Here is a 27,556-nt window from a genome sequence, read left to right as displayed (position 1 = left end):
AACCATCAGCAATCTTCTTGGTGACTGTTTGGAATAAGTGTTTAATGATGGTCATACTAATGCTAGCTAATTAAGCTTTTAAAAAAAATCTGTTGGTGTTTGGTACTGCTTTTCTTTTAGCAATTTAAGAATTCTTTTTCAAACCGTCATTTCTATTTATAATTAATCATTTTTAGAATAACTTTAGACTCTTTAATACTGTTTTGCAATCTATAGAACTTCTATTATTGCTAACTAAATAAAAAAATCAATTACAAAAATAAAGAGGGAACTGGACAAAGAGCATTGAGAAAGCAACCTGATGACCCATTGTTCAGGATCTCAGAATCAATAAGCAATTTAGTACAGCACTTTGTTACGGTATAGCTTAATGTGTTTTTGAGATGAAACCTGGCTATTTTTCAGGGTGCAATACACTGTAAATTAGCATCTACCAGTTTTTTCTCTCCTTGAGTAGCCAGTGACACAACCATTATGGCAGTTAATTCCAAAATAAAACCTCATTACCCAACACATATATATGCTTAGAAATGTGAACAAAATACTATTGAAACTGTCTATACTAGTGTGGTCTATTTTTGAGACTGAGCTAATAGATGTGAGAGGACAATAACCACCCCAGAGTGAAAAATGTCTGTAAGAAAGCAGTGGATAATAATCTCTCCTGCCGGCAAAGCTGTAGCCAGAAGTGATTGAGCCTTTAGGGTGCTGCTGATATCAGGGTTGTTACAGGTTCTTTTGTCAGACAGGACCACTATCTAATAAACTTAAAATAAATATGTGGTAATTTCTTTACTAAAAGGGTTGTCAAATATTAAAACAGGCTGCCCAGGGAAGTGGTGGAGTCACTGTCCCTGGAGGGATTTAGTGTAAACATGGCTCTTAGGAACACAATTTAGTGATGGACTTGGCAGTGCTGGTTGGACTCCATGTTCTTAGAGGAGTTCTATGATTTTATTAGCAGATAGAAAATACTTGCACTGAAATAAACAAGTGTTTATATTTATATACAGAAAATCCATTTCTAATCGCTCCTCAGTTCTGAGTCAACCATTTTTTGAAAGCACACTGTTCGGAAGAATTTCTGGCTTTTAATTACGGTAATGGGGCAGGTATATCAAAGAAAAAAAAGCTTATTTTTAAATGAAACCTTTTTTTGCTGGTGTAAGCATTGCTTATGTCTTAAGTTGCAATGCTATTTTTCTATGTGTGATTTTAATATATATATATATATATATGTTTTAAATATTTTTTAAAATATTCACCTGGTGAATTAATCAACACAGACTTTGTCAAAGGTTTATTTATTGTAGTTGCTAAACATTCCTTATACAAATCTGTGTAACTAAAATATCTCATTTGGCATTTGCTATTTTCATCTCATCCCCTCAGACAATGATGCTACTAAACAAGATGTTGCATCACTTGCATCAAAACCTTTCCTAAACTGTCTCTAGGATATAATACGCACAAAGGGAATTCATAACGATAGCAAAAAATATGTTATTTTATTCCCTCAAATTACTAGTTCATAGCTTCTAGACTGTGAGCTTTTTCATAATTGCAAAAACTTTATCATTTCACTTATATGCTGCAGGGCTCATTACAGCTGAATAAATGAAATTCTTAGAACTGTTTAATTAAAATTGTCTCCACTGCACAGTGTGTGTCTGAAAGGGCTCCACTGCATGCTTTAAGAGGTGGTTCCAACTGACAATACTGTATTTCAAAATAATGCCAGTAATTATTTCAAAATAATAAGGTGAGAGAAAATTATATACAAGCTCATCTTAGAGATGGAGATTCCACCTCTTGGATGGCACATTTGAGACTTGTTACAGAAGCCCAAGACTAATACAGTCTTCTAAAATATTGTTAGGGTTTGTTGAAAGCTCTCATAGTGTGAAGCCTGCAGCAATGCTCTGATCTTAATGGAAAACCATGCAAGAATAAAGCAAAACCTGCAAGTAGCACACATGGCTCCTTCCCTTATGATGTCTCAAAAAAAAAAAAGCAGTAATTTCAGGAGCATAAAGCCAGCAGCTGCAACAGCAGGAGAATCAATGAAAGGATAAATGAATGAATGCATGAATGAATGAATGAAAGAATTTGGCAGTTGCTTCCACAATTAAAAAGACACATCAAAGTATTACTCTTTAGCTAAAGTTACTCTATAGCATTATGGTCCTTCAGAACACATTCGCACTCTTCACAAACATAGCCCAAGGTTCTTTACCAGGTCATTGTGAGTCTACTCAACCAAAAGAGCTAGACCATCCTAGGACACTTCAGGGTAAATCTGTTGGAAAAGTTTTGACAGAAGTGCACACAGGAAAGATAGAAAGTAAAGGAGCAGCAGTGGTGTGACTTTCTGAAAATAGTTTGAATGAAAAAAAATCAGTTCTGAATTAAACCTTGTGAGGATAATCATAATTTTGTAATCAGAATTGCTTAATTGAAGAATGTTTCTGCCAATTTAATGGAACTATCAATCTAATGATGTTTTAAAAAGTCAGAGAAGATGTGTGTATATATGCTAAAAGCCATACTAAATTATTACCCACACTTCTCATGATAAACTCAGTGAAAACGAAGTTGAGGATGTGGAGAATGAGATCCTACTTTCATCTTGAATAAGTAGACAAATACTTGAATTTTATAAATTCAGTCTCATACAAGGCAGAAATATTATCTTGCTGGATTGGGGGCAGAACACACATTGCTTTCAGGATTAAGGTCTGGGTTGATGATGAGATCACACCTTTCTTTTGACCTTAAGAATGGAACAACTTCAGGAAATATATTCTGGAAATTTAGGCCAGTTAGTCATCCTCTAGCCTCTTTCTGGTCAACTGAGCATTACTATTTATCTATCCATATTTCTTCAGAAAGACATTGAAATCTGCTGCTACATATTCTGGCCTTATGGAAATGTTCTTTACTGTATTTACTGTTAGTCCCTTCCTGATAGCAAATCCAGGGGCCTATTTGTTGAGATATCTGGAAAGCTATCCTGTTTCTCCTTTATTGCTGGCTATTTGGAACATACACTGTGTTATAGAACAGAGAAATTTACAGTCTGAATCTCGCTGATGAAAGCTGCAGTCCAATATTTAAAACAGCCTGCAGCTGTGTTTTTTTCAGTAACACCTATTGTGCAAAAAGAAACACTTTTTTTTTACCTTTTTTTCCTTTTGCTAAGTGTTGCAACCAAAAGCAAGAGAAAGAAAAAACCTACATGCCATATGCATATATTAGAAGTACTGGATTACTTAAAATTGAAAGGCCCATGTAATCCTGGAAGATCCTCTGTGATCACCTAAAACACAGCTTCTTTTCACAGTCAGAATATCAAATTAGTCTAGATTATTTCATTAAAAATGCCAGAATGGGACTCTGATAGACTTTTAACCCTCTGTAGAAAAATTTTTGCCTTGCAGATCGCTCTTGGGTGTTTTCCATTACATTTCTTTCTGTATTCCAATAAGAATCACACTAATGATCTGAAATGAAAATGCGCCCCAGGGAACATTTGATTAAAATGTCAAATATTGAGGAACAATGATTCATCAGCAATCATAAATTTGTAATACTGATGGCAGATGAAAATGTATCATTTTCCAGTAAGCAATATAATCCAAGAATAGGTAGATTTGAAGTCATTCCTAAGATTGAATTATGTAAAGAGAAACTATATGGAAGAGCACATGGAAGCGATCTTTGTTCTGATTGACTATCACATCCTATTACACATAAAGGTTCATGGAGAGTGAGTCATATGCACTGACTTAGTAGGTTAGCATCAATTGGGTGTCACTATTACATGTCCTTGTCTGTGTGATACAAATGACTGAAATCACTCATAACAATTAGAAGTTGCATAAAAATGTGATAGGCAGGTGCCGGGCAAACGTGAACTACTGCAGTTATGATGAAGTTACCAAGGCTGTGCTGGTTTGAATTTGGTTAAATAATTGCTAAAATGCAATTTTACAATAGAGAATTGAAACTGTATTATATCACTCTTGAGCAGGGGGTAAAAATGGAAGTAGAAAGCACATTCCAAGATGCGTAAAATAACATTTTCATAGTGGAAATTTTGCTTTAACTGTTCAAATATGCTAACCAGAAAGATAGTTCTGCAAGTCATTTAATATCACTTACAAAAAAAACCATTTGCATTTTTGTGTAAATAATGATGCAGAAATTTTGTTTTAGCACTTCTGCTGAAAAACATTGATGAAGAAATACTGAAAAAAAAAAAAGGCCAAATATTCAGAATATGTCATTACTATTGTAAATACTTTTGAGATGAGTTTATTGATAATATCAAAAAAAGAGGGGAAAATTATAACTTTCTATATGGCATAAATGGCTTATCTTGCTATGATTAGAAGGCTTTTCTGGACAAAATCTACTGAAAATCACATTCTAACACCAGCAAGTTACATGAAATAACCTCACAGGTCTTAAAATAACTCTTCTAGGAATTTTTTGGGAAGATCTGGGAGCACACTGGAGACAGGATCAGAATTCAAAGAGATTTGGACAAGGTAAAAAAAAAAAAAAGAATACAAGTCAGTGGAGAAAAGAGCAAAGTGCTCCCTGAAGAAAGAATGACTTTGCAAAATTAGTAAAACTTCAGGTATGGCTTTGCACCAGTGTCAGGGAACAGTTTTTCAAGGACACAAACCTGTAGAAGTGAATTCACAATGAGTATCAGGAGTAAATGGACTCTAATAGAAAGAATTCTGAAAAACAAGGGTTTTTTTCATTTAAGAAGGATAAGACTTAAGGGAAACAATAGAACAATCTTCACTCCCTGCAAAGTTGTCACAAAAACCAGAAGTATATTCTAATGCCTGTTGAGCCACAACAGTATGTAATAAACTTAAGTTCCAGAAAAGATTTATAGTAAGGGTTGGGGGGGGTTTTTAATAATTCTAATATAATGTCAGATTTCTTAGGCATATTGTGTACTCAACATTGCTTTAGTTGTTTCAAAACATTTGTCAGAAATGGCTAAAGCTTTAGACTAGGCAACACAATAAATGACCACCTGACAGCCTCACCACCTTTGTTTCTACGAGAAGTGACAATTCCCTGTGGAGAACAAATGACCCCCATAAATTATAAATCTCGTTTTTTATCTAAGTACAGCCTACCAAGGAGCTTCAGTTGTCTTAAGTGTGACTTTTGTTATATCTTTGAGGCAGGACTTGTGCCTCTACCTGAGTCTATGTTAGCATAGCTGCTGATTAAGACTGACTAATAAATCATACCACTAACCCTGGTTCAGAAGAGGCTGGTACAGTGGTGTGAGTGAACTCCCAGCAAAACATATGCACAAGTTCCTGAGGATGGGCTCCTTCCATCTTCTTCACCTTCAGATACTTGGATAATGGATGGTTCTGACTGTTTAGTATTCCAGTAAGGCTGTAATTAGCAAATATTTATCAAGAATGTTTTATGAAGTGCAGAAAGGAATATAATAGCATATAGCATAAGTTTAAAGAAGGTATTTACAAAAACACAGAACTGTGAATCATGTCAAACCTCACCTACATCAGGTAGTCTATTACTTGAGCCTAATCTAACTAACACTTGCTTAAAGATCCCGTTACTAAGAGCTGCCTTTGAAATTGAAGTGTTTCTGGTTTTCCTTCTCATTTTGGATGTCTTCTTAATCAGCATCAGAAAAATAAGTGTTAATGACCCAAATGAAGACAAAAATATACATTTTGGTAACTACATTTTAAAAGTCTGTACACTATTTTCTTCAGTATGTATTTCTGTGCCTCTGTGAGGAATAGGAGTCAGAACTTAGGAGTCAGAACTGCCTTTAAGTCTAATGAAAGAGAAGATCTGTGGCAAGATTAAGTGTACAGTTTCAATTACTAAAACAACATTCCTTCTGGCTTATAGGAACATTAGTGCTGCCTCCTCCAGGGTAAAGGATGGAGAAAGCAGTTATTTTATGGTGTTTGAGTTCTGTAATGTTTCTCTTTGGCACTTCAAAAATCTAATTTCCTGTGAATGGGTCTTATGTTATCATCCATCACGACCCTTTTGTTCTGGCTCCTCACTAATATTACCTGTAACTGCTTGGACTGATGACTGTGGTCTTTCCCAAGTACAGATGCTTGGACCCAAATTAAAACAGATATTAGTCAAACAGTATGTTTTAGGGCACAACCAACAACACAGGAACTTTCTCTTCTCATTTCTCAGGCTTTAATGAAATTCTGTATCTAATTTTAGGGCACCTGGAGTGTAACTCTACTGCTGTCACCAGACTGTATCATTTAATAATTCAAAAGCACTGAAAAAAATTTCCAGGATGACCTGAACTTGTTTAGCTCAGTTAAGGCAATACCAAGAAAGGATATGGCTCTTGTCAGCAGATATATCAAAAGCACTGAAAGCTGAATGAAAGCAGCTGCCAACTGAACTCTTAAATCACCCAGTTATTGGATTGTTTGGACACATTCACTGGGAAGCATACACCAGCAATTCTGTGTGTATAATAGACAGAGATAATATTTTTTCACGTGTCTTCCTATACATTTCTCACAACTCACAACCAGCATTTTGATGCTGAGGTCTGTGCTCTGAATGATTAGAAACACACAAACTAAACTATGAAGCGTTTAAGTATAAAATGTATGCAAACCCAGTCAGTTCTGCTTAGTTCTGAAAGATGAGCCAAGTTACGCATAAAGTTAATTACATCAAAAAGGTACTAAAAAAAAGTTTGGTATCACTATTGTAAGTTGGATGAACAAAACACTGCTTTCAGAGAAAGTGGTATCTGGTCTACACTAAAACAAGTCTGATCCTTTACTTTATTTGGCAGGAGAGACTGTCCCCCATAATATCTAGCTGAGAATGAGTGGAAGAAGGTAAGGTATCTGAGCTAGCACTATCAGAAGTCACATGCCAAGATGAACATTTCCATGGAGGGATAATCACTGTTTCTGTTAATAAGCTCTTCCTAGTCATATATGTCTCATACAAAGCCCCGAAGTAATAAATTTCAATCAATATGTCTCTGCAACTTCGAGGTTTTCTCAGCTCTGAGATAATTACAAATCTCTGTTCCTTTAGAAAGAACATTTCTTGGGAAAAAACAATTTCACTCACAATGTGGCCCTTGTGATCGAAGAAATCCTAAATCATCTGGGCAGCAAATATGTGGAGAAAAAAAAGCAAAACAAAATATTGCAGAAGAGCTGCCATGGGAGCTTTATGATGTACATTAAAGCTTTAGTACCAAAATCATTCCTGGTGTGTAACACAAAATAGATACCCAAAGATGATGAGGCATTCAGATTTGAAAAGCACTAAAACCATTCAGCTTTGTGCCTCTGCTTTTCTGCATGAAAAGCAAACTCCTATACTTATCAACAACCAAAGCTTAAAATACACAGGGCTTGAGCTATTTTCAGGCAGAGGTTACATAAATTATTTTCATCCTCATTTTACAATTTTGAGAACTAAGCAACAGCAATTATAAACCTCATATTTAAAGAAAAACTTAACTGAATGGAAGAGACTTGTGTACTGTATGAGGTTCATACAATATACACTCCACACACTCTCACAACTGTAAATAGGTAATAAACACATTGTTCAGGCATAGTTAGGTGCATTGAGATTTGGGTGGTAGCCTATGCATTTGCTTCAAGTACCCAATTAATTGCACGTTGGAGAGAAAATAGGAATAAGTTAAGTGTTAATGAAAAGGCTACAGGTGCATGGATTTGGTCAACTAACCGATCTACAAAGTTTTGGCATTAAAACACCTGCGGCAACTTCATTACTGGCTGTTGCCATGGAGACACAAAGACAAGAAAGGCAACAAATTTGGGGTATTAAAAAAGATGAAAGCAGACTGCCACTCTGTGGTTATTATCTTGGTGGTTGAGAGCAAAGTTTATAACAATAACAACTTGCCAGAATGTTTCTGAGATCTGTAGGTGGAAGCAACCCTCTTTTTGTTCTTATGGTCTTGTCAGGTAGGAAAGATGAACAGATGTTTTACTGGAGCTTATGAAGGTCATTCAAGAAAAGAACAACTTTGTATGTGAGGAAGGGGGTAGGAGTTGCTTTGCTTTAGTTTTTTTATTAGTGGTATTAGTACATTTAACCAGGAAAATAACACTCCTTTATGGTATACTTGCCAATCTTGCACTCATTTAACATTTAGATTAACCAATTATTTGAGTTTCTGAAACTTCCTTCTCACCCAGACAGTATCAGTTTAACAGCCAGCCTTATCAGGGTCGTTGAGTTATATTTATTTCTCTTCTTACCTCTCCATCACAATTTTTTGAAACAATTGTTTCAACTCTTTTAATGGGCAAATTTCTCTTCACAGCTCTTCATACGAGTACTGAGACAATACCTTGTACCAATAGGTAATACCAAAATAACAAGGCTTTTATAAAATATTTTGACACAATAAGCAGTAGTAATCTAAATAACCTAACAACAGGAAAGGTGAGCTGGAAAAAGGATCCCCTTATTTGGAAGTGACAGAGAAAGTAAAAACCTGCATGTATTACTTGATCATAAAATGGCCATCAACTACTGATCAATCTGACGCGGCATGACAGAAGATACCTAAAATGCTTTAGAGAAAGTTTGAAACTCTGAGTCTTTGGCATCAGACAGAAACACTCAATGATAGAATGCAAAATTCTGTTCAGTCATGTTTGTAAAAGATGAACTGAAGTTGGAATAGAGAAAGACAAAAATTTCCAGGATGACCTGAACTTGTTTAGCTCAGTTAAGGCAATACCAAGAAAGGATATGGCTCTTGTCAGCAGATATATCAAAAATAGCAACTTGAGAACTGGAAATAATGCTGTGTGAGTCAAAGAATAATATCTGAACAAACGAGTATGAAATGACTGCAAGTACTCTGAAGCTGGACAATAACAAGATTTTGATATACCATGAAACCTGGAGTCATTCAGCTGCACTAGTAAGCTCAAGAACATACCCAGTTTCAAGGTAAATGTTTGGTGACACAGCACAAAAGATTATATGACTGTTGCCTTTGAGGTTTTAGGATTTGGTGACTGAGTATTTATCCAGATTTTTATTTCCTCTTGTGCTTGGTTTAAGTGGCAAGGTTTTGGCAGCAGTGGGGTAGCTGCTGGACCCTATGCCTGAGGAGGAGGATATTTCCTGAAGGAAGTTTCAGCCTGTGGAGAGACCAAGCTGGAGGTGCAGATCATGGGAAGGACATACACTGGAGCACAGAAAAAGTGTAACGGGGAAGGAGAGAGAAAGGGGAACTGTTACGGACTGACTGCAATCCCTCATTCCCCTTCTCCCTGTGCTGCTTGCCATGGAAGAGGAGGTACTTAGTAAGCCAGCACCTTATCTTTATGTCCACCCATGAGCTTTTCCATCACAATCTTCCCCCATCCTGTTAAAAAGATACTGCTAATTACAGATCACTGGATATTGCTAATCATTTCCAACTACATATTCTTTTATGTAATAAAGTAACTGATCAATTACTGATCAGTAACAGCTCTATAACTGTTTTCCTTTGGCTACTTCCTCCATCACAGACTGCTGTTGAAGTCCAAACTGTCAGTAATTATGTAACTACAGAACACCAGCAGTTTAGACTGAGTTGTCCAGAGGTGTATGGAAGATTAGAGAAATAAAGGAAAGGGAAACACTGATTCTAAGTCAGATAGCCTAAAATAAGATGAGAGTGATGTTATCGAAGTCATCTTCCCTTGGTATGCTCCATTTTACTTTAAGAAAGAGAAAAGCAACTATTTATCTCATCTTGTTGTTATGGGAGGAACCATGAAATTTGATATGCTGAACCAGAACCACCAAGGTGCAGGCTAGGAAATCAGAGTGCTAACTACAGAATGGTCTGAGCTAAACAACACCTTCCACATAAAACCATGCTGTAGCACTGCAGCAAAACGGAGCTTCTAAAAATCTCTGGTCTGTTCTTGTAGAAAGTATAAGGAAACATTGCTAATGGAATCCAGGAGATCTAGTCTTGCAGTTATAGAAAATAAGACCACTGGTTCTACAGGAAAATATGCAAAGATGAGTACCATAACTTATCAGTCAAGTGTTTGTATCTCTTTCCTAAAGTTTTCCCTCTGGAAAGGAAGCAGCAATCTCTCCTAAATTCCTCCATTGATTTTTAGTGCAAGTTCTATCAGGATTATATTTAAGTAAGGATAAAATTAGAGAGGTTCAGCTACCCAGAACCAAATCCTGTAGTAACTTCTTGAGGATTTGCTGGAGTAGCCTGAATGCTGTTTTCTTCTAACATCCCAGGAGACCACATTGTGAACAGTAAGTTCCTTTAGAAGCTGTTGATAATATAAACAGATGTTCTGAAATACCAGCTAACTTAAAAGAACATTTCCTCTTCCAGTTTCATTTGGTTGACTTTTATAGCTGGCAATCATCGCAGTTTTTGTAAATCTGCCTTTGCTGATCACTCCTTAAGCTATTATTTCAGGCTTACTTACCAAAACAACATTGTTAAAATGTAAACGTGGTTTTCAGTCTCCAGATGCTGTCTCAGGATATAACATTTGCCAGACAGTGAGCATTAATGGGAGGTAAGATCTCCCACAGCCTAGTTGCCTAGGCCTTATGACTAATGCAAATTCTCCCAAATACCTCAATTGCTAAAAACCCATCATTTTCCAGGGCACTAGTTTGACCAGAATTTTGGTTTACAATTAACCTCCTCTGGCTTAAACAACAGTTACAGCATATAGTATGTGCTACTTGTAAAAACCTCCAATATACTTTATCCTGTCTCTAGATATGTCATCAAATATTAAAAAAAAAAAGAAAAAATTAAAAAGCGGGTGAAAATTTATTACTTCAACAATAAATTTTTCCTTTCTACTTGAATCAGAGTTGTGTGAGTAATGCACTGTTCTTCCTTACCTCTCTGACATGAATTTTTACCCCTCAACAAAATTTGTCTCATCTACTCTCCCTCTACAAAACATTGGATCTGAAAATATCTTTTACAACTTCCATGCATGTTCATCAGATGATTTCTAATATATTTCTCAGATGACCATACTCACATGTGGCAACACTCAAAATTGTTCAAACATTTCACATAAATAAGTTGAATCAAAGCTTGACCATCCTTTGCTAGCTTTTTTTCCAATATGGAGGTAGGAAGTGGAGTACAAATGGAGTTTTCAGTCTGACACAATTACAAGTACAGAGTTCAAATTCTCAAAGTGATATCAGAAATTATACTTAGGTATATTCCCTAAATCACCATGGTAATTATTGTGACCCAGAACAAGGACCTTCAATTTAAAGTAATTTTAATTATGAACGTTAGTGAATTGCAGAGGTTTGGGAGCTAAACTGGGGCAAAGCTTTGCCTTCTCCCTGGTGCAATGCAGGTGCTCCAGAAGAGCTCTGGGAAGAATTCTGTGAGAATGTGTCAGGACAGGAGTCCTTCTTCAGTCTTGGTCCCTTGGGGTATATTGTCCAGTTAGCACCTTGCAACACTCACAATTCCTATAGCACCTTTCAGTGAACTTCAATAAATCACAGTGTTGGATTATAGTTTGGCCAAAATTATGGTTTGGCAAAATAACCTAGTCATCGTAAAAATGTTTAAGTAAGACCTTTATGGGTCTAAATACTAATGCAAAGTGATGCCATTTAATCATCTTTGTGGGTATATAAAGCTCTGAGGTAATACCAGGAAAGTTACATAGCAAACAACAAAGAAGTTGAGCTTTTTCTCTTTTTTTTGTCACTATTTTTACTTATATTTAATAATTTTACATATCTGTTGGGTTTTTTCCACTGGCTGTTTTTGCAAGTTGTACATCTACTGCAGCTTCATTTCAGTCAAAAATGTATACACTATGCTGAGTCTTTAGCTTTTAAATTGCTTGTTAGCTGAACTGATGGTCTAAGAGGAACTCTCTGGCTGTCTCTTTAGAGGTAAATTGGACTTTGAGGATGCAGCTTTTCTTTTTAGTTAGGGAACATACCTCAAATACCTTGTAGGAAAAAGCACATGGCATAAACCTGTTGAAAATATCGTAAAGACTGTGTCCCTTACATATATCCTGCATTATGCTTAACTAACTTTGAGATTATTTTTCCACAATTAAAACAAGCAGTGGTTTAGTGGTCTTGTTAGTAATGAATGAACTCTTCAGTAAAAGAAGTCCTCAAGAGTTACAGTTCAGTTCTCACATTTTTTTGGGAGTTTAGCATCCCATCCTATTTCTTGTCATAGTGGTAATACAAGACATGTCTATCTACCCCTGAGGGATGCACTCCTATCTGTCCTCATTAGCAGAGGATTTCTGTTCAAATCCTTACAGAATTAAAAAAAAGAGAGAGAACCATCTCATATATCCATGAACAGGTAACATAGTAAAACACGCGCGGGGCATTTACCAAAGAACCAGTGATTCACAGTAATACATTACTCCCATGCCCAAACCTCAGCTTCACACAGTACATATAAGATACTGCTTAATTACACAGCTCAACAGCCTAACCTCTCTTCATACTGTCTTTTTTTATTCCAGGTTGACATGGGTTTTCTACCAATTTTTATTGTACCATCTACTTTGAAATTTCAGAGTCAGTGTGTCTCAGGCCCTGACTGAAAAGCTTCTGTCTCAATAAACCATGCACTCACAGTAACTCTGCTTTTTACCTGTCAGATGTAAATGGAGCACAATATAAACTACAGGGAATCTGCTCTGCTCTGGCATCAGGACATAAGCCATGAAAACACATAAAACAGACACAATGAAAAATCTCCTTCCAGCTTGTGTGAAGATAAGCATAATAAATGTACCAGAAATTACAGTAATACAGAATATTCCTGATTGCATCTTTCACCAGCAGGAACAGGTATCCCAAGTACTGGGAAATAAAGGATAAATTTCTTACATCATCACTGACTTTGACAGTGACCTTGGTGAACCATCACTCCTTGCATTTTATAATAGATATACACAAGAATAATAAACCACACTCCATTTGTCTGCTGTCTCTATTCTTTTAAAGCAAAGACTATATTGGAAAATCAAATCAGTAGGCATCTGCCAGTCAGTAGAAATCCTAATAAAGCCAGGGAGAATCTCAGAATGAAAGGCAGTAGGAGTAGTAAAAATTAATGCAAAGAGAAGCTCCATAACTACATTTTACAGAGGAATGCAGTTAACATGACAAATATATTATATTGTCTCAAATGGCTCACACAATGCAACTTAGTAAAGAAGTCAACAGAAACAATATTTGCAACAGTATTTGTAAATAGAATTCTGTCTCTTGTTTTAGTCCTACCATACCCTGGAACACGATGTACATCTGCAGTAATTTAACAGGATGTTAGAATTTATGTGAGCCCAATGTGTCTCTTCTCTTATACTAGAAGAAAAAAAATCCCCTGAAAAAAAAAAACAAACCCCACCACCAACACAAAATCCCAGAATGTGGCTGATCTGAGAGTAGACAGCAGTGTTGGTGTAAGATGAAGAAGGGAAAGTGGAAATGACAATTTCCATTAGACCAAGACAGAAAAAAATTAAATTGCTCACAGATATGAAAATGAAATGACTGAAGTAATTTAAAGCAAGAACAGAAATTTGTAAAAAATTAAAGGAGAGCTACAGAAAGTTTCTCGGTGGCCACAGATAAAGTCCTTATTAACACCGAAATACGTGAGAAGGCTGTGAATCTACAAGAATCTCCTCCACAACTACCAGAGATCCAAGAAAGGGCCAGTAACATGGAACACCATTTCCAGTGGATTAAGGAATTTCAAGAAGACACAACACATTCAAGTTTAAAAGAGATGACCTGAAGGAAGGGCCTTGGACAACCTTTATAGGTGGAAAGTGAGAGTTGGTGCTTATGGTAGAAGAGGGAAGGAATTCCTCTACTAAAAATGGAGAAACACAGAAGGGTTGACTTTAACCCAAATTTTAACTCATAGAGGCACAGAGAGAGAGAGCGGATTGTTGATCTCATGTTACAGAACAGGGGGAGAAGGGAAGTTTTATGTCAATTTTCTTGTACAATGGATTTTATGGATAAATGTATGAATAAACAATAAAAACCATCCCAACAAGGAAAGTGACAAATGCCATGTAAGTAGAGATGATGAAGTTCATATGACTGGAACTTTACATATGCTCGTACCAAGAGGTCCTGAACCTAATAGATATTAAGATTAATACACTATTCTGTAACAGACTGTTAACAAAGCTGTTTTCAAGAGAACCAGACAAAATATTGAAATTACTTTACATTATCAGTTATTTTGCCTTGAAATAGAATAAGAGATGTAATTGTTGCTCTAAAAAGTCTGAAAAGTAGATATAACCTGCAAATCCTTATGGTGAAAAATCTGAAATTTTGTAAAAATGCATTGTTTTCTATGATATCTCTGATAGGCAGCTGAAGAGAGAGTATTGCAAAAACCCAAGTCTACTAACGGAATACTGATACCAAAGCACATTTTTATGTTCTTAAAAGTGCATATTGCCATGCAGAAGAGGACCTGTGTAAAGGATAAGGAGACGTATTATAAGATGGTTTGATAGGTAATCTGCTTGCTGGAGTAATAGGATACAATTTTGGCAGGTTCACTGAAAGAAGCCACCTTTGGAACAGTGGATAAATTAGATTGTCTGCGATGTTTTTGGGATGAAATCTAAGGAAATTAAGTAGTTCAGAGAAGGAAATTTTTCCCCATAAAAAACCTCAAGTGTCTGCAAAACACCAGCCAGCTTGGCACTTAGACCAGAGCTTTGTGCGGTTCTGTTTCCATTGCAGAAGGGTTATTTCTCTATGTGGAACTCAAGCCCCTTTATGGGAAAGAGAAACCCGTTCAGGGTGTTAAATGTAATCTTCATAATTTCTAAATCTGAGAAAGTATCTTGTCATTCCCACATTGGTATTTTCTTCTAAGACACCATTTTAACTGAAGCAAATTTCAGTATAGCAACATAAAAATACAAAGCCTTGGGGATGGTTAATTATAGCAAGTTTATATTTTATTTAGGTGGGTTTCCTGCATTCATCTACAATTCAGCCTTAAAATAATGTTTCATTCATATATTCCTGCCTCATAATTTCCAGTTAATTTGGAATATTACATCTTTATAATGAAATGAAGGGGGTTTTTATCTGTGATCAGTAAAATTAAGGTTAAAAGTAGCTAATAGGATAATAATAACAGAGAATTACAAATGTGAGTGTTTTACAACTCGCAGAATTAAAAGAAAAAATGTTGGAAAGCTAAGTCTTCAAGCTGCCTATAGTAATTCTGATTAAATTAGATGGGGGGGAAAAAAAAGGGTGGCAAGATAGAAGTGATTTCCTTGAAGAATTTATTGTCAAAGATGCCAAAACTGCTTAACGTTCTGCCAAATATAAGATTAGCCACATGGAATTTAAACAATTGTCCTCAGCTGTTGAGAACCAAGAAATGGTGTGCACATGCCCCTTCTCAGTCCCACCAGATGGAACTGTGTTTAAGTTTTGAGAAAAAAGGATTTTTTATCTGCCAAGGATATGAAACGGAGTAAAGCCCTATCCAGAAGAAGGGTCCCTTTGGCACAGACTGACATGACATTGTCATGAACTTCTGAGGTTGTCAAAAGCATTAGTGACAATACCACAAATACAAGAGTGATATTTTTCAAAGATCAGAATGACAAATACCTATTATTTTCAGTGAACTTTCATTAATGTTGGATATATATATACGGTACACATTCTTTTATTCATCCCACTATTTATGAAATCATTGTCATTAAGCCTTTAAGTGCAACCAAATGCTGCAAGTAATTTTTGGGATGAGGGATTTCTATGAACCTTCCACAAGTGAAAGGAAAGTTTAGAATCAGAAAAAAAATATAGTAGAAGGAAAATTTCAGAAGTCATGACACATTAGCACCTCAGAAACACCTAGTAATCACTCATGCCTGTACCAGAGGTGATAATACTTCTTTGTATGCACTCCTTAGGCTCTATCAGAGTGACTCACAAAAAAGCCAGGAGCTATTCTGAAGGCATTCCTTACTCTTCTCCCTAGCCCCACAGAACACAGCTGTAGAGACCTCAAATATTTTATTACATTCTCAAACAGGAAGAATCATCTCAGACAGCATTTTTGTAACAAGAGCACAATAGTAACCCATAATAATACCATTGCCTAATTTGATTTTTACTGTGCAAAAGCCACTCTGACTCTGCATATTAATATAGTACATTTTTAACATGGGTTATTGGAGACCCATAAATTTCCACAGCAATCCAGCCATTACCTCATCTCTAGCACAGCCATGTGCTCAGAGTTCTGCAGGATTTATTTATGTTTTTCAACTCAGAAATTGAAGGGATGGATTTGCAAAGCTTTTGTGTGTCCATGAAACAACTGCAGTATCCATGTATCACTGTGGTAATTGTTGGGACAGGTTGATTTTATAATGATGACTAATGTACATTTCTGGGTACACTGGAAGCAACATCAGACCTGGTTTAAGTAAGAGGTTTCTTATAATCAATGTGTCTTGCAAACTTTCCTTACTTTTCATGCCTTTATACAGTGCCACCACATGCTAATTTAGTCATGCTTATTCACACCTGTCATCTTAATAAATGATAATTTTCTAGGTAAACCCAAGACAACACCATAAATTAGGTTGAATGGCTAATCATGTATGTGACTCTACCAAGCAATAATTTCTCTGATACTATTCTAGCTTTCAGTTTTTTCTAAGTTTGAGCAACATTCACTCAACTGATTTTTAAGTGTGCAGACTTTAATGGAAATAATTCTTTTAATTTACACATTCCTATGAATGTTTTCCTGGAGAAAAAAAAATGTGACTAGCATCCTGCAGCATTAAATTATTTGTAAATGGTATCTTTAGAAATGTAAGGGTCGGGAAGTTTCAAGTGAGGAAGTTTTAAACCACTAAAAAGGGTCTAAGTCACACTTGTGCCATGGGGAAGTCTATGGTGTCATCTTTTGGGACAGACAATGTTACAGTCTCATTTGGCAGTAAAAGTACAAGCAAAATATTTTTACAAACACTGATCAGAAAAGCATATGTAATTTCCTGTTTGGTTTACTCTGGTCCCAACTGAAAATGTCAGTCTGACATCCAGCCTTTCTCCTTGAGCAAGGGTTTTTTAAGTATACAGGAAGAACAGAAATGGAAAGTTATACAATATCTCTCTCTACATCAGTCTCTAACACTTTCTCCATCTTTAACACCAGTCATTGCAGCCATAACAGATATGTGCAGATCAGACCAATTTTGCAAAGCCAGGAGATGGACATAAATCCTAGTCATGGTTTACTCTCATCTACACTGATTCCTGTAATGTGTGGAAACATATTTAGAAATAAATAAGGTACCAACTCCTTAGTACAATCAGGCAACTTGTGAGCAGAAAAGTTAGAATTTACTGTATTTGAAAAGCTGGATAATGATGAACATCTACTTGTTTGCCTAAAGGGATCCAAATACAAGGGAATTATTATGGCTTCACTTGATCAATTCACTTAATCAATTCACAGCTTGATTAAAAAAAAACCTTTCCGTAAGTTAGGCTGGAACCTTTGGCTACAAGCAAATTCCAAAGTTTAGTTGACCCTGAGTGAGGGTAACTGAGTCCTCTCTCAAACAGATGAGCTTTCTCTGGCTCCCTGACAAATGTTACTGATAAAAAACTTTTTGTTGAAAAAACCTGAAAGCCTGGCAGTCAAGATAGCTTGTACCTTGGCAGCTGTAGCTAGAGTAACTGCCAGCCTGAAAAATGCTTCAAGAGAATAGTTCATATCCCTTTTCCTCTCAGCAATATGTACAGCTTTTTCACCATTTATCTTGAAAAAAATAGGAATTTATTCCAAGGGAAAAGTTTGTTTCTTGCTAAATCAATCCATTTTGTCTGGCCTTTCTCAAGGATGAACTTGTAAAATATACTACTTTTCAATTTGTCACTGTTATAAGTGTTTGTATAAAATAGTTGGTACAATATATTAAATTATCTCTCATTTATGGAGATATGTAATGTTGCACCTCATATAATCACCACAATATCGTAAATTTTCTTGAATAATGTTTCAATGAACAACACCTATAAATAAATTAGAAAATTTAGCTACATCTGTCTAATTACCAGTAAATCCATCAATATTTAAAAGAAGGTGAATATTTTTTGCCTTGGTCAGCAACTTTAATTATTCATTTTTAAAACAAACAGAAAGTTCAACATTAACTGACTATGGAAGACTGTGCAGTTTCCTAATAAAAAATAAAGCATTGAATAAATTAAAAGCTCTACAGCTCAACAAACTCATAGATAACCTTGAAAACCACATTTCTATGTGCTTTCAATGCAGCCAAAAATCATAATTTTGAGATATTAATTTCCTTTGGGCAGTAGATAACAGTCCACGTACATAAGGTCTCCAGACCATTCCTCTCCTGGGAATGGAGACACCACTTCTTTACTGAGGCAGAGAGGGTCCCAAAACCAATTGCCTTTGCTGAGCTATTTTTCTCTGCTAGCATGTGATCAAGGAAAGTTTAAAGATTGCAGAAGGAGCCTAGTAGCCATTTTACTACAAATGAATTGCCCAGAAAGGTAGATTTCTTCACAGCTATTAAAATAGTCAGCCACTGTGATGCAGCAGTTTGCCTACGAGATTTCCTTAAACCAAAGATGTCTTTCAATTACTATAGATGTGCCAGTAAAAAAAAACAGCAAACAAAAAAACCAAGGCAAAAAGAAAAAAAAAACCATAATCAAAACAAAAAGGCAATTAATATTTTGTGTCTCATTTTCATAATGCAATTTTGTGAATTGCTAAATTTGTGCATCATCTGAAAAGGGGACTGAAAGTCCTGTGCCATTTGATTTTTTTTCTCCTGGCCAAAAAGTTCTATATTATTAATAGATCTTATTAAACTAACAGTAGCAAGCATACAATTTCACTCCGCAAAGAACAGAGAGGTAGAAGCTGACCTTTCTACTATTTGAAAAACAGTAATTTATTCATATTGTCTGAAGATCACTTTTGCCGATAACAATAAGGAGGGCACATTCTGCACTTTTTACATATTCTAAACTCCTGGTAACTTTAACAATGAAGATTATAATCAAGGGTTCTTCATGAGAAATGGGAATTGGCAGAAAATGCAGGACAAGCCCCGAGTAACTATACATTACAAATGTATACTGTGAACTATCACAACTGCGTGTTCTTATTAAAATAGCTTTCACACGGAACAGCTCTTCAGAAAAATAACCAGCATATGGTTCACCACTTTCATTTGAATGTGACAGGTAAAATGCCTCAGTGTGTATTAATCTAATTTAAAATATTGTTGAAGAAGGAATAATAAGAGAGAGGTTTTTTAACCTGAGGTTCATTTCTATTACACTGAAAATATTATTCATAGTCTCTGCTGTCTGAAATTTGCTTTGCTAATGATGTGTATATGACATTGAGTGTATTTTAAGTACACACAAGGAAAGAGGAGGGAAGAGGTTGTCTGTCTCCAGAGCGACATACCCTGCTAACATCAGAGGCACTGTGGTAGCCCCTGCTCACAGGCCAGTAGTCTGGTTGGCTGTTTGTCATATGGAGCCAGTATTAGACTAAAGGTTAAAGTGACGTAAGACAGCTTGAAATGAGGACAGTGCTGCCGTGTAGATCCAGCCTGTGAACACAGCTACCAGAAGACAAGGCAGCACCACTGCAGTACCCAGCTCAGAGAAAACAGGAAGGTCTAATCCAATAAATATTGACAGAAATTGTACCTTTTTAGTTCACTTTGATAGTTACCATTATTTTTCAATTAATTAAACCAGTTTAGTTCTGGAGATTAATAATGAGTCATAGCCTCTTTCCTTTTTTTTCAATTAGAGTTCCTAGTGGTCTTTCAAGAATTGGTGGACAAATACTGTCTTCATGGCTAACATTTACAATACTTAGATCATTCATGCTCCAGGAAGTTTTCGTTACTCTTTATTACAATGTACAACCACAAAATAAATCACCATTAAAGAGCTCTGTGGGCAACCTTCAGACCATTTTGACTCAACTTCATTTTAAATAGATCATTGAAATATAGTCTTAAACTATGGGACTGTCATGTGATATCTTTGACATACATTTGACAAACTTTCCCTCTTTAAGCCTATTACACTTCCACTGTGTATTATACCTTCACACCTTCATAATCCAGTCCCTTATAATATAGTCATAATAATTTTGAAGGAGAATCACTTTAGTTAATCCCAGCCCAGTCTTTCTCATTAATCTGTCCCCTTCAGGAACAATTGTAAATCATAAACTTTTGAATTCATTTTTGCTATTTAATTTTTAATGTCCTACTACTTCTAGGAGGGTAAGGGAAAAAAATTAAAACACGTAGCATCCACAGATAGTACTCTATTCATTGATTGAAATAAAATGCTATCTGCTACCATAACATCAAGAAATGCATTTTTTTAAGTTAATTTTAACTCTCACTTTAGTATAACAGCTTGGCCTGAAACATGGATTTAAAAGAAACATAAGGATTTTAGTTATAGGCTCGCTGTGTTGAAATTAGTTAGAATAAGAGGGAATTAGGGCCCAGCTAGAGTTAGTTAAAATAGTTAGGAGAGCTGGACCTGAAACGGTTTTCAAGATGTTAGTAATTGATTACTGAATAATTGGTGATCTGTCATTTGCATGTTTGTTTAGCTGTGCTTAGAATGAGGAACAGAAACATTGGTAAGTTGGTCTAGGGAACAAAGACAATTACCAATTTCCTCCCTCTGTGAGAACCGATCCAAAAGTCACGCAAGAGGAAATTTGGAGTTCACTAAAGTAATTAAGATTGTTGAAGTTCAAAAAGGCGAAAAAGGTCAAAATGAGGGAGATGAGTTCACTTCATCTATCTGGGTCCACTGGCCCAATTCGAGACCACTGACTCAATTCAGAACACACACTACGCATGCTTAATGGCATTTAAGCTCATTTCCATATGAAGCGGAGAATGGGAGGTGTTAATATTATGAATATGCATTTGTATTTTGGATATTCATAATTTTTGTAAATAAAAAGCCTTGTGTTTGCTTGGATCGGAGCCCTGTCTCTTAGGGAGCTATCCCACACAGTGCCTGGCGCCAAATAAACGTACACTTTCTAACTGTAAAACATTAGGGAGTCTTTGTCCATCTCAGTTGGATATCGATACTAGATTGATATTCATATTTTAATAAATCAGGCCTTTAACATGTTGGTTTACACAGAGGACAAGAAATAAGGTAACACTGAGCTAATCAGAGGTTGCTCCCGTCCTCCTCTCACTCCAATTTACAAACATGGCTTTTCTGAGGACTGCAGGATGACAGATGTAGTGATTGAAGTGAAAAACCTAAGCTTTCAATTCTAATTTAAAATAGCACTTTCAGAGATACTTTCTATCCTGCTGTTGAATGACAAGTACCTGACTAGTGTCAAACACATGAACTGATAGACACTAAGTTGAATACAGTAATTAAACATTTAGTGCCAGTTGATCTTCCACAAAATAAGCTGAATCAGCTGAAACTATGGTCACATACCAACCTTTCTCGGGGTGGGGAACTAGGGGTGTGGAATGCATGTGTGCTGGAAAATTTGCAATTAAAATAAAAAATTGCCTCCAGACAAAAATAGTTTTTTAGAAAATCTCAACATCTATTACAAGAACATAATCATAGTACTATGGAAAGCAAATATGTAGTATATTTGCCTTCTTCATTACACATTGAGTATTTAAGTAACCTTAATTTGTTAAATATATCCTGTTACATGAATAATTTCATGTACCTAATATAAATTTGCAAATTTAAAGATATAATTCAAGGAAGATTAATTGATTTCCCCAAAGCATACCCAGTCTGGAGCCCATTTTGATTATCATGAAACTACTATACATACAAATTACTCAGGTTGCCCTGTGTTGTCATTGTAAAGCAAATGTTTTGGAAACAGGATGTTTACTAATTGGAAAAAAAGATGTGCCAGAGGAAACATACACATATCTAGCAGTATAAAATATCAGAGTTCAATTCATGCCTTTATAGAAGGACAGGAAGTTCAGATATCCAACTTTTATCTACAGTTAGGCCTTGAACACCTCTCTCTTAACACATGTACTAGCTTAGTACAATTATTTTTAAAGAGCTTTCCACCCTAATTTATTAAGGCAGACAGACATGGGTGGAAATTTCAAAAGAGAGGAATTGTCACATGAATGTTTTCAGTTCAAATGTGCTCACTATTGAGTTTTTCTGGATCCCAGCTTTAAGGGAGCTTGGTACTTTTGTCTGCTTTTAAACCTTCCATTCACTCTTGAAAAATCCAAACTCCATAGGATGATAAGAGGATAAATTTATATTAAAGGAATACATTTATGGAAATAACATAGAGATTTACTCCTTGTTTTGAAAGCTTTGGGAACGAGCATCATGATTTAAATGTAAAATATTCATCGAATGGTCAAATTTATATTAAATGGATATCAAATTAAATCAGAAAGCATTAAGTCAGGTGAAGGCTTACCATATTCTGCCAGTTCACATTCCTATCGACCCCATGAATTCCTGAGTTTCAGTTCTGTGAAAAGGTTGCATTTTCAGTTTCTCTACATAATCATTAAAGAAAAATAAACAAAACCTCAATTCTAATATATTAACTTTCTCCTCCTTTCTCCTTTGCATAATAAGCCAAGAACACTTAAATCCTCTATATACTTTTTCAGGAACTAAGGTTTCGACTTAGAGAAATGTTTTGCAAAAAGACCACAACTGAAAAGAAAGCAATGGAGAATATGAATGATATTACTTTTGTTTTAAAATATCCAGCTAGAGATAGCACGGGGTTTTTTTCCATTCATTTTTAGAATTACACTCTCTTAAATATTCTCAAATACATTCCAAAGCAAGAATTTATGAATTCAATTATCACAGGATTAAAGAAATAAAACTATTATTAAGTTAATTTTTCCTCAGAAATGTACAACTGTATAGTGCAGTAGTAATACACTGTGAATCACTTGGTGTTAAATAATGCTTCTTACTTCCTGCAGGATAAGACTAGTCTTTATTGGAACAAGAATGAGGGAGATTGTTCAAAAACCAAGACTATGAAAACTTTTCTCAGTGTGAAGTAGTTTAATGCACTTTTCAGGCAGCTTCCTGGATATCTGAGTCCACTAAACTCCATACCAAACCACGCGATTTAGACTTGTCTGGATTCATCTCCATGAAGAGATTGATCATACAACTTAAAAGTCAGAAAAAACATCAAAAAGAAAAGGATTTTCTGTTGAGGATAAATAGCATGAAAAGAACTACTAGTGCTTAAACTACATTTTCAAATTTAGGTGTCTAAACTGGGTCACGAAGATCAATATCTAGGAACTGAATTGATGTGGCCTAATTTGCTGAAAAGTTTCCTCTGAGATCTGCCCCAAAACTCATAGTCCAAGTCTTCTGAAAAACAGAGTATCTTTATTTGTATTCCTGCATTGCCAGGCTCCTTTGTTTGAAACCAGTTTGTTTTCAAGTGTTCACTTATCATCCAATAAAGTAAATAATAACTACAGTTCCCTGGAAAAGTGGCAAGAACAGAAAATCCTAAACAGTTTAATTTTTTTGGTGTTGTGCCTGCCCTTCCCCACCCGCATGTTTCTTTTTGTTTTTATCCACTCTTAAAAGGCTGCAAACGTCATCAGGTCCTTTACAAACCCTGCTGTAATTAATGAGTTAACCTATTATAGTTCTAAGCCCTCCTTAAAAATGTGCATCCATTGCAATGCTTCTGGGCATTATCTATGCAGCATAAACTCTCATGCTTGGCCATATTGCTGCATGCAAATGCTGTCATTTGCCACCTCCTCAACACTGGAGAAGATCTGAGGACCCCGTCTGTTCTGCTTTCTGTTCACATGGGCATTGCCCTGAATCTCCTCTCTGTCCCTCCATCAGATAGCCCAGATTAGGATGCCATGCAGAGTGCAGAAAGTATGAGCTGCCATACATATTGACCTGCTGCTACTTGTTCCTTCTCAGCAGCAGAGAACTTGAAATGAGATTGTTGCTCCCTGTGTTGCCAGCTTTCTCTCTGGCTGCTTCTGTAGCGGTACAAAGAGAAACAGCCCTGAACTATAAAGCCTTTAGGCAGAAAATCTAATTTTTAAAATAATAACCAATGGAATGGTTGCAGCTACTGTCTTGTTATACAAATAACACAAAATTGCACCACTTATTAAAATTCATAACAACAAGAATTTGCTACTCAGGATTTTACTTAATTATAATACTTCAGATACTTCTATTCAAGCATTCATCTATGAGATACAAGTTTAACCTGGCATGGATAAAAGAGATCTGAATAAAAGCTTCTAATAACATTTTCAGCAATTTTGTCTCCATTTGGAAAAAAGCTAGAAGCACAAATTCATGGTAATATATGGGTATATATTGAAGCATCCATTTATTTGGTATACACTGAAGTTCTCTACCTCTGTAAAAACAGCCTACACTTTTGTGTTGGTTGCTATATTTGGAATGCTGTTTTGTGCACAATATTCTGCTGAGAGAGTAAAGTGATGGACATATGTAATCTCTGCTATACACTACAAGCTCTGTATTTACTACGATGCATTAGGCTTCTTCAACTGAGAAAAACAAGTAGAAAAGTAAGTTTTCTGATCTACCTAAGGATCAGGGGCTGAATCCAATCCCCAAATGATTATTGCAAGTTAACTGATTTGGCTCCATTTAGTGACTTCAGTAATGAGGACGAAAAATTGCCGAGAGGGAGAAAGAACTGAAGCAATGTAAGGCATACATTTATTATTGAAATATAACAAAGAAACATTTATTTGCAGTGCATCATTATTTAAATATAACAAGAAAAACCCTATATACAATATTAAAGTAAGAAAAAAAATCCTTCAAATTATTTATAATTTTACAATTTAAAATTAAAATTAATTCTATTTCTTATGTTTGGGAAAACAGAATCCATAGCAAAATGCCACACTTTATTAAGAAAGAAGCACCTCATGCTGAAATTAAAAATGCACTTTTATTACAAATTTTTTGTATTAAAAAACTATTCATATGAGTAAGAGACTGAGAAATAGGCCCTGTATTTAAAACATTTCAAAGGAAATACAACCACCTAAGATTTTTTTTTAATTTGCAGCCTGTGAAATATGGCAAATTCATCTACCTGAACTTAGTACACCATAAATTTAATTCTAAAATTATTTTCCATACATATTTCATTGCATATGTGTATAAATGTATTCTATGTGCTATGGATCTCATAAAGGAGTGTATACTTCTCTATGCATATATACATGTGAGTACAAACAAATATATTGCTCATAATAAACAAAGAAGCAACAGCAAGGTTTGTATTAAAAAGAAAGGTAATATGAAGCATTTGTAACTGCAGAAAGTATATAAGAGTACAACATAAGGTACTGACTATGCTACAGTCAAAATCTTACTGTAATTCATTCTAAACCAGCTTTTTATTGGAATATGAGATGAGACTACCTGCTTTCTCAACAAGAAAATACATGCTATTCCTAGTAAAAAACGTGAAATCTTGGGTGTTAACTAATGCAAATGCCTTTCTATCTGGATACAGAGTGATTTTTTGGTTTAAATAGTCTCAATAGTTTGAAGTTGCTATCATTCACCATGTTCAAGTTTCAAACCTGGGTTTTGACAGTGAGATTAGGAGAAATCTGTTGATGTCTGTCTCTCAATACTCATCACATGGCCTCACCACTTTAGCATTGGATGCCACTTTTTCATCCTACTTATTCTCACAACAACCTGTGAGTTAACCAGTATAATGGTCACCATTTTCTAGATTTCCTAAGGTCAAAAAAGAAAGGAATCATAATGAGTTCCTGAATGACAACCCAGCTGCCTATCTGTCATTCTTTTAATTATGTGATTGAAGTTGTTGACAATTGGTACCTGCCTGACAGAGAAATAATAAAGAAACTTATAAACAATTCAAACTACAGAAGAAATATAGGGAGATGCTGATTGCAGATTAGCCAATAGTCTTATTCTTATAAAAAGTAACTGGCAGTAAGTATGTCAATGTAAACAATACCACTGCTCTACCACTTATAGAAAGGAATGCTTTTCCCTACGAGTGTTATTTCACATCAAGTGGAATATTCTTCTGTTACTGTCTCTAAGGAAGAAATTTAGATCACTGCTTCATAAATATAACTTTGCAAGACAAATGTTAAAATACACATTTTGCCTTAGCTCAAATTTCATCATGACATGTAAAATCCAGAACACTGTCTTTTACTGAGAAACAAAGAAATCTAAAGTATTTACAGTACAAGAAGGATATAGATCAAACTGCTAGTACATAGGTTAAACATTCTGGCTGCATTTTTCAGATATATTTAGGCTGAAACCAGCCCCTCTCTCACTATGACTGTCTGAAGAATCACAGCTTAGTAAGGAGTTCCCATTAGATCACTCAGAAGTATAAAACTCGGTTTTGAGCAAGGAATGCTACATTTCCTCTCCTCACACAGGAGTACATGCTCGAATATAACATGATTGACACATGACACATAGAAAACTAATTCTCTGAAATTCATGAGCCAAATTACTTTCCTAACTTTTCTATTTTATTTTAAAAAAAAATTTAAAACTGAGGCCCTCCTTACCTTCCGACTTATTCATTTGATGATTGACCACTAAGCAAACTAGACTCTTTGTCCATTCTTTTCAACTATATTTTCTCAAATTTCTCTAATTCCACTCTTCTACTCCAAACCCAGCAGTCTTATCTGCAAGGAACAAGCCTCCTTTGGGAGCATCATGAAACACTCACTAAACTGTTGCACTTCATTTTGGTTTGACTCATTTTAGTGAACTTCGATCAATATTCTTCCTTCTAATTTATGAAAGCTGCGTTGTCTGAACAAGGATTTGTTTCGTATGACGTAACTTATTCTTTCTTGAGTGATTAATGGAAGACTAAAAATGTTCTCAAAATAAGGGTAGATATCTATCAGAAATGGTCAACATCTGTTTGTCTATATACATTTTCAAAAATTGGTCCAATGCACATTTGGAATATACCAATCTGTGGGGTATGCCCAGCCACTGCCCTGGAGGGACGACTGCTGAGATAAGGAGATTGAGCAATCTCGAAGCAGGACTCCCTGGAAAGGCAACCACTTCTTGGCCATGGAGAGGAAAGGTAGACCCACAATCCTTTGGGAGACACTATGCAGATCGTTCTGTAACCCATTGGTCTGTCCCAGACCCTCTGTAATCCATTGGTCCCCTACTGATCCCTTGTATCCCTATAAAGATCCCTCGGGCCCCTCAAGAGAGGGTTCCCGTCCCTGGCTCCCCCCTTCGCCGGAGGGAACCCACAATAAAGCTACCTTTGTGCGGAACCAGCCACCCGGGCCCTCTCGTC

The 27,556-nt window shown here is 35.7% G+C and overlaps 1 protein-coding gene across 3 annotated transcripts in view; it reads right to left on the bottom strand.

Annotated features, from left to right (window-relative positions):
• Positions 1-27,556, bottom strand: part of KCNIP4 (potassium voltage-gated channel interacting protein 4) — a 296,108-nt gene that overhangs the window by 64,910 nt on the left and 203,642 nt on the right. The gene's annotated exons all lie outside the window — the stretch shown is intronic.

Source organism: Corvus brachyrhynchos, unplaced genomic scaffold (genome assembly GCF_000691975.1).
Source record: "Corvus brachyrhynchos isolate BGI_N302 unplaced genomic scaffold, ASM69197v1 scaffold80, whole genome shotgun sequence".
Classification (NCBI taxonomy): Eukaryota; Metazoa; Chordata; class Aves; order Passeriformes; family Corvidae; genus Corvus; species Corvus brachyrhynchos.
Note: the sequence above shows the minus strand (reverse complement) of the source record. Positions and strands in the feature narration are given on the sequence as shown.